This window comes from Saccostrea echinata, unplaced genomic scaffold (assembly GCF_033153115.1).
Source record: "Saccostrea echinata isolate AGI-Se365-2 ecotype Australia unplaced genomic scaffold, CSIRO_AGI_Sech_v1 ptg000019l, whole genome shotgun sequence".
Classification (NCBI taxonomy): domain Eukaryota; kingdom Metazoa; phylum Mollusca; class Bivalvia; order Ostreida; family Ostreidae; genus Saccostrea; species Saccostrea echinata.
Window position 1 is genome coordinate 316,747 of NW_026889768.1, and position 9,605 is coordinate 326,351.

At 33.4% G+C, this 9,605-nt stretch overlaps 1 pseudogene; it reads left to right on the forward strand.

The window, feature by feature from the left end:
* The first annotated feature begins 3,902 nt into the window (after positions 1 to 3,902).
* LOC133189649 (flavin-containing monooxygenase 5-like) overlaps positions 3,903 to 9,605 on the forward strand; it is a 48,623-nt pseudogene continuing 42,920 nt past the window's right edge.

Sequence of the window (9,605 nt, forward strand, 5' to 3'; positions counted from 1 at the left end):
AAAAAACGACCCAATTATAGTTTATATTTGCTAAAAAGGTCATTATAACGACCATAGAATTTACGAAATGCTGACTTTAAACGAGGTTGTTGAAATCCCTGTAACGTCAAATTATCTGTCAGGAGCCTGTCCTGGTTTAAAAATTGTTCGTACTCAGAGCATGTTCTTAAGTATCAAATAAGTTGAGAGACGTAAACCTAACATGCAGGTGTTAGCGGAATATTACTACATAAATAAGGAAAGTTGACGATGGAAAAGCTGAAGTCATCTTGTTTGTCATACAATTTACTTGTTAGTTGGCCCTTATCGTCTATAGTCAGACACTGACTAAAGACACTCTGTGGTCTTTTATTTCAAATTCACTTGGATATATACAGTCGACATGGAAATCACTATTGTTAATTGATAAAACGTCTATATATTTGAATGTCGAGATGAAGGCCGCAGCATGTGTTCTCTTTTTCTCATGTGGAAATTTTTGAATGAATTCTGCTTCATAGGAATATAAAAACAGCTCGGTTAACAAAGGAGCATAATTAGTGCCCATCGAATTTCCAATTGTTTGTTGGAAGACCTGGAATATGTAAATAAGGACTTCTAGCATCTTTTGATATCAACTTCAGATTCCTGTTGTGTAGATCAGAGTGATCTTTAACAAAGTGATAATGTTGCTAAACAATTAAAGATGCGAAAATTTCCGAGTTTCATTTTTAATTGAAAAAGCAGTTGTCTATGATTCAAAAAACCTAGTTTTTCATTTATTGTGAGGAATGGTTGTATAAAGTGTAGAAAGGTCGTACGTTTTGATGTTATTGACTGTAGAAAAATTTAGTGACTTTAAATTTTCTAAAAGTTTTTTTTAAAGTTTTTGATAATCCTTATCTGATTTACAGCACTTTTAGAATATGCTGGAGCACAGTACATTTGAAGTTTCCCCTTTACAGCAGTTAATATTTTTTTTGTAAAGAGTAAATATAGGGGCTTGGTAGAGCATTTGCTGGACCGAGCAATGTATCTCTGTTTGTAAGGAATTTTATGAAGATTAGGAATCCAGTATAGGTAGGGTAGATCGAACACATCTTGGTTGACTGGAATGTTTAAAGTATTAAACACTGTAATGTGATTTTGAAGAATTTCATCTTTAGAAAGTGAACTGCGAGTATAAATTGGATTTCAAGACATAGGATTAAAACCAAGTTCTTCTAAAATACAGTTAAAATAATGAGCCTTACAAACAAGGGTGGTATTGTTACAAGGCTTGTCTGCTGGAATGATTACTTATTGGTCATGTAGTCTTTCTAATTCTTTTATCACCTCCGATTTAGTGTAAAAGTAAGGATAGATGGTTTCCATATTGACTTTTGACTTTCTAATACGATTGTTTGATATATCTTTAAAACACTTAATCCTTCATACAAAGTGTTCAGGTCTTCCCTTTCATATTCAGCTCAACGTCTGGCATAATCTTCGACAGAATTCATAATAGAAATGAACTTCTGTCGCCCGCATGGCACAGTGATTAGAGCGTTTGCTCTAGAGTTGCGAGTAAGGAGTTGGTGCTCACGTCGCAGGTTGGATTCCCAATACAGGACGTGGAGACCGGTCCTTCAAATGAGACCTTATAAACCGAGGTCCCGTGTCACAGTAGGTGCTGACACAAAAAGATCCCTCACTGCTTAAAGACCGTAAGTACCGAGTACAGGTCTAAATTTGCAGCTCTGACTTTGCACCGACATGTGGTGGCGTCTCAATATGAGTGGAAAAATTCTCGAAGGAACGTTAAAATACAAACTTTCGCCAATCAAAAGATCGGGATTCTGTATTTAGGACCTATTAAGATGATTGCTTTCAGGTCTTCATTTTCAACTATATTAATATCACCGATAATGTGTCCAGCGGGACTGTAGTTGAAAGAAGAAGAAGAGCAAGAACACTTAAGAGAATTTTATTTTAGATCTTCAATATCAAGGCATTGTAAGGTTTGTTTATAATTGAAAAGTTTGGAAGCAACAGTTTGGGAATATCTGTGGGAAATCCAGGATGTAGACTTCAAGTTGAAATATGGTGGAAAGCAAGACTGAACATTTTATGATTAAGAATGTTGCTAATCTTCGCAACATCTATTTCTTTGTTGGCAAATTTAAGTTTAAGGTACCGCGAAGGGTTGAGTAAGAATTATCTTCTGACACACGCGGTGGCTTAAAGACCCTGTGTTGGACAACACCCATAATCAACAACACTACCTTGTTTTCTGGAGTTGAAGAATCTAAGTATGGGCTTGCTATATCTTCTTCAAATTGTCCATTCAAAAAATTTCAAGGGAACCGAGTAAAGTTTAGTGCGAATGTGATGAAGAGCTTATTTTTTATTGATGTAAGGCAAAAGTTAATCAAAAGAGACATCATGTATATTTGACCTATTGTATGATCGATTTTCATGACTACGCATACGTCTAGGTGTATTGTTAAAAAGTCCCATGACATTCATTTTGGCACATTGTGGATGAAATATATGGAGATAATGAACAGTATTCAAGCTCAAAAGTCCATTCAAACAATACAAACCAGGAGCAGAGCAAACACGGACCTCTAAAACATCAGAGGTGGGATCAGGTCCATGGAGGAGTGAGCACCCCCTGCAGACCGATCACACTGGCGTGTGCTCCTTGTCATGATCGGGAAACAACGGAAAAATCCGTCGACAATTCAGTGGGTAAATAATGGCCTAACAATTAGTATTAAAAAAAAGCACATGACTTAATGATAGATTGTATTGCTGACAAGGTCATTGTATCGACCATAGTACTTACGAAATGATGACTTTTAACGAGACTGTTGATATTTTTTATCAACTTGTTTGTCAATAATTTATCTCGTTTAGAAATTGTTCAAGAGTATGCTCTTGCGTATCGAATCAATTGAGAGATATAAACCCCATATGCAGGTCTACGAAATGGATTACTTAAAGTGGGAGTGTTTGTTGGATGATAATTTTTTCCAGAATTCTAACCCTCATTTAGAGAACAGAGTGGCCAGGGAAATTGAAATGTTTATAAAGATGTTGATGGTCCCCATTATTTATTTCAAGGCTATGCCCCGACATTCTCTTATTAAGGTCAGACGACACTTTCCTCAATAGTATATAATTTTTTCCAAGAATTGTCATTGAAGCATTGCTACTATACTATACTGTAACAAGTTACCTGACAAAAACTGAGGCACCCTACAAGGCATTTGTGCAAGATACCAGAGGATGCTATTTACTACATAATCCTATTGGAAATCACTAGCATTGGCAATATCACAAATTTTTTATGTCTTTCTTTACTTAGACATTTTGAAAACAATTTTAAAAATCACAAGATAATGATAATTATGATAAATCTGTTGTATATTTCAAAGGGTTACAAAACAGATATTCGAGAAACGTGTCGTCAGACCTCAAGTGAACCCTTTGTTTTCCCAATATAAATCAGTCCGCATAGAGTACTTTCAATTCCATAAACAACATTTGAAGTTTTACAAGTAAAAATGTCACTAGTTCAGCATAAAATCTATGTCAAGTAAGGTTTTATAAAAGGTTTGATTTGTTTTCTATCAAAACTGGTTATCTAATATTACATAAATACTTGTGGAAGCCTATAGTTCCCTGATGAATATAGATAATATTTTTACCATTTTAGAGATAAGAAATCTATTTAGGAAACTGTCTTACCTTTGGACCTATATCTAGTGTAAATGTTTTAGATATGTGTTAATAAAGGATTGAATTAGCCTTCCCCCCCCCCCAATTTTTTTCTCACAATCTAGCCTTGTTGGAAACTGATCGAAACTTCACTCAAGAGCTGTTCCAAATGATACTAAGTTACCTGCTTGATTTTAGCAATCATATGCATTGACGTGATGAAAAAAAAGGTTGCGGTGATAGGATCTGGTGCAAGCGGACTGACCGCCATCAAGTGTTGTGTGGATGAAGGGTTACATCCAGTGTGTTTCGAGCGAACAGATCACATAGGTATAATTATGATCACAACCAGTAATTATGTTTGACACATCATATGATTAATATTATAGGCTGATTAAAATATTTTATAATATCAGATACATACAGATATATATATATATATATATATATATATATATATATATATATATATATATATATATATATATATATATATATATATATATATATATATATATATATTAGGAATGGCAATCGATTACAGAATTGCTAATCGGTTAACCGCAAGACGTTCCGACCGATTAACCGGTTAATCGTATCAAAATGCACGTTTTCTTGAAAATTGTTTTTCAAGTAGCTCTGTCCATATAAACAAATAGACCCAAATAAGACGATAGAAGTTAAAACATTCCATTACTCTTGATTCTGGATCAGAAAACTACGGGTACATATTTTTTATTTAAATTTCAGTAGACAAGAAAAAAAAATGAGAAAACCATGAAAATAGCCTAAAGAATCTTTGATAATTTTCCAGAGCAGATGTCACATTTATAAGTTCTTTTTGCATTTTCACTATGATAATCAAAACTATACATGTGAACTCTATGACCCTTAATTTACAATGTTTGTTTAATAATTAAATTGGATTGAAAACTGAAAACGACAAACACACCAATTCACGGTGCTCAATGATTCAATTATTATCATTGAAGAATTACAGGACAGTTGGGGTAACGACATGGTGTTTTCACAGTAATTAAAAGTGTACATAAACTGACCAATTACGCTACGGTCTCAATCCGGAGATTCATAATTACATGTACGTCCAAATTAGATCCGTTAAATCCTAAATGATCATCCTTTGTGCAGAGATTTCTTTTTTTATATATATAATTTTATTTAAAATGTGTTCAATTTCGATTACAGATTTTCTGATCGATTGCCATCGTTCCAACCGAGTAATCGGTTAACCGGTTACAAATTGCCATCCCTAATATATTTATATAAGGTTAGTACCTTCCTTAATCGTTGTAGATGCACTTCATTTATATATATTAAAGTGAAAATTTTCCTAGTAGCAAGACTTTAACGAACTGTTTTATTTCCTTTTTTTTCTTTTTGTCTTTGTCCTTTATTCATTACATTTAATATTACATATAATAATCTTCACATTATCGGCTTCTTACGAGGTCAGCTAAATGTAGAGTCACTGAAGGTTTGACTATGTGCTTTCTTGATCGAGCAGCAAACAAACACGGCGTGCTCTAAAAGATATGATTTATTGATTGCGACCTATATACAAATGCGTAAGGGTTTCATAAGGAAAAACGTTTGGGAAATTTTATATAAGATTCCGTAATAAGTGCATCATCGTCGGTTACCCATGGGTGATTCACATCAATTCTCTGTATCATCCTTTTTGGACTCAAAATCGTGGTTGCGACGATGTAAGCGCAGCATAGTTTGACTTTCAGACTTAAAAGAACTATTACAATTGATTTTTTAAAATGAAATCTTAGCTACTCAAAACTGATACTATACAAAATTTTTAAAATATTTTGCTGTTCAAACATCCAAAATATTCTTAATTAAAAGAGATCTCTAATCAAAGTACTCATATGTATATTTACATAGTACTGAACAAAGGCACTTTCACATGAAACATTTATGTACATTGTGATAGCAGATTAATGGCAAGAAGTTCAGAAACTTGAAGAATATATCTAAGCATTGACATTATTTTTTGAAAGATGTAGTCTCATAACTTCAACGGTGTGTACAAACAAATTGAGTAACGCTCGTAAGCGCGTTATAAAAAAATTGTTTGCATACACCGTTGCAGTTATGAGACTACATCTTTCAAAAAATAATGTCAATGCTTATACAGTCAAACCTCGTTATCTCGAATTTGATGGGACAGCGAAAAAAAAACTTCGAGATATCCGAGGATTCAAGATATCGAAGGTAAAATACTTTAAAAAAAAAAAAAGCGGTTGGGACTTTCAAGTAACTTCGACATATCAATGGCATTCGAGATATCAGTGTTCGAGATACCGAAGTTTAACTGTATTTACATTTTCGAACTCCTTGTCTTGTCTGCAAATGTGATTTATATTTCAAAATCCCCATATTATCCTTCGTATTAATGGAAGTTGCAACAGCTACTACCGTAAGACTGTTCACTGTGAGCGTGAATTTTGATTTTCCCTTATGACCTTGCACTTTCACGGCGTTCAACGTTTGTGACGTCATAATCAAAAACATACTTTTATCTTTGACCTCCCTGTCCATGGTATGGTGTTTTGCATGCCATAGCTTTCCACACATTTTATAAGCAAAATGCATGCGGAATGTAAATATAACACAAAAGTATGTTTCTTTGGCATATAACATATAAAATGTCAAAAATTGAAATAAAATTTAGTTGGACTTTAACAGCAGCGTTATCAATATATCATATGTCTCGTTCTTGCCTCTGATATCACTTCCAAAAGTAAACAAACATTGCAGTAAGCTCAAATGTCTGTGCACAGATGAGGCCTAAGCGGGGAGCTTTGCTTTACGTCGGGTCACGTGCTCCCAGCATGTGTGTTGACCTGGTAACATAACCTCTATTTATAGAATATGACAGAGGGATCTGATGAAAATCTTTCGCATATTTTACACAATTATACATCATTTGAAAAACATGGGTGAATTAATGTCTGTATAGAAAAATCCTCAAATTACTTTACTTTGTTTGATATTTGATTTAGTGTTTGAGTTATCTCAAAGTGCTTCAGAGTACGCACTATATTTCTTAGCGAACATTTAATTTGGATGTGAAGAGTCAGGATATCCGTTTGAACACCGTATAAAGACGCCGGTGTAAAGACGAATAATGACCCCCTTAGAAAATTGACTGGAGGTCATTTTCGACGTCGAAAAATGACCCCCAGGGCATTATCTGACGTCGAAAATGACCCTTTTGCCCGTAGGAAAAATGGCATCAACCTTAAAATCTGTATAACCTACGTGAAGGAAAATTTAGAAAAGTTATTGCCTTGACGAATATTTGTAAATTTGTTAAAGTCATAAAGATTCTAAATTAAAAAATATATTTACTAACAAATCATTATAATGACCCAGGAATTTTCATAATGCTTACTTTTTATGAGGCTGTTGAAAGCCCTGTAACATCAACTTATTTGTCAGTATCCTGCCTCTGTTTTAAAGTTGATTGTACTCAGACAATGCTCTAGTGTACCGAATAAGTTGGGAGACGTAATTAAATACGATATGCAGGTGATAGTGGAATATTACGAAATAAATACACATAAAAAGTTGGCGATGGAAAAGCCGATTCTAAAGTCATACCGTTTTCATATAGTTCAGTTGTTAGTTGGCCATAAACAGCAAGATATTGAAATATGAAAAAGATGTTTAAAAAGATTAAGATTAGAATCTTTCCTATTGCAAGCAATAGACATACACAATGATCACCTCCCGGAAGAAAAATCTTGTTCTGTACACGTTAGATAACTCGTTCGTTGTGTGAAAAAGTTTATCCAACCGTTTCCATGGTAATGGAAACAATTTTAAGAATCTTAAATATAAATTCATTTGTGAATTTTCAAAAAGATTGTTCAAGCCAACCTTGAGAACATTCGTTGATTAAATTTGTCCTTTATTGTTCCCATGGCAACAGTGGTAAGTTTGAAAAAACAAACTATTTAATGAACATCTAGAGTTGCTGATCATCATTTCTGAAAAATGTCATTATGCTTGTCCGAGTCATCTCCGAGAAAATGCTCGGACAAAATAATAGGTCATGAGATAACAATATGTCGTCCTGACTTACGTTCTTGACGTCACAATAACAGCTTCAACTAATAGCCATTTTGACGTATCTATTGTGAAATTTTTATTGTGTTGAGAACACAGTATGTATAATAAATAGAAACACATGACACATGTAATGCTGTTAAATACATTTTAATTGCGTGTTTGTCCAGTGTTAATCAGAAAACGTAAGAGATTTACCCGTTCAGACCCAGACCTAGGCATCAATCATCTCTTTTAAACTTTGTATCACTCTGTTGGAACGGGGGTCATTTTTCAACAGCGGTCAATTTTTTTTATAGGTTGCACATGTAGAAAGCTGGCCTTGGTCTCTTTTTCTACAAAAAATTACATGTTCTACGGATAGGGGTCATTATTCTTCTTTATACCCGCTTTTGTTCAACGTGCAATGAGTCTGGCTAAAAATCATATAACATGACAAAAATTTTGCCAGGAAAGAGGAAAGCAATTATATTTTTGGATTCAAATTGTTATTTATTATAAAATTAATATTGCTTAATCTTGCTGAAACTGTTAAGGAAGCATGGCCGTGGATTTTATTCCCGCTCGTTCTTTTTCATTCCAACTTTTTCTACGGGATGATTGAAAAAAATTCGAAAAATGTTCTAAACACTGATGGTAATTCAAATTGTTAAGAAATGATGCAGCGAAACAATATACTTTTTTTTTAGAATTAGCCGCCTTTGTTTTCCATTGGTTTCAAATGTTTTGATTTTTTGATTATTTTTGAAAGTGTTCTTCTATATAATGGATTTTTTTGGTCAAATTATTCAAAGTTTTGATCAACAAAAAAAAACACATTTAGCTAAACTATTTTTATGTTTGATAAGGTGGCCTGTGGTATTACACAGAAGAGGCTACCGATGGTCAAGCTTGTGTGATGAAATCCACAATCATCAACACTAGTAAGGAGATGATGACGTACAGTGACTTCCCAATACCCAAGGAATACCCAATCTACATGCATAACAAATACGTACTCAAGTACTTTAACCAGTATGCGGAAAAATTTGACCTTAGAAAATACATAAGGTTCAAAACAGAGGTATTACCCTAGAATTTAATCATTTTCCTTTTCTAACTTATAGAAATGAATTAAATATTCAGTACGTTTATTAATTGATTGTGTTAACGTTGTTTGTTGTTTCTTTATGTGTGTTATTATAGGTGACATCAGTAAGCAGGAGTCCAGACTTTAACACATCTGGGCAGTGGAACATTACAACAGAAGATTTAACAACAGGAGAGACTAAAGAACACGTATTTGATGCCGTCATGGTGTGCACTGGTCATCATGCGGAGAAAAATATTCCAGACTTTCCCGGTATACCAAGATATAATAGAACATTATTTGTTTTTTTTTTGGTAAATGTTTGGGAAAATAGGATTGAAATTTTGATCCATCTTTGTATATATATATATATATATATATATATATATATATATATATATATATATATGACATATGGCTTTAGGAGACCAAGGAGGATATATTTTCTGGCTTAGGGAGACCACTGGATTAAGGCGACCTTTTTCGGTCTCCCTATTATTTTGACCTCATCAGTATTGCAAATGTCTTTTTATAGATAAATAAACAGTCTGCCATTAAATATTATTAATCTTTAACTCTGTTATTTAACATTCAAAAGTTGTCTAATTCCTATCATCTTCCCTAAAAAAGAAAAGAATGTATAACCTACGTATAATTTCAAAGGATAATTTTTCTGCATTTTGGAGACCATGAAAAACATGCAATTAAACAAAAAATCTAGCATATATATTTTTTCCGCTTTTGATAT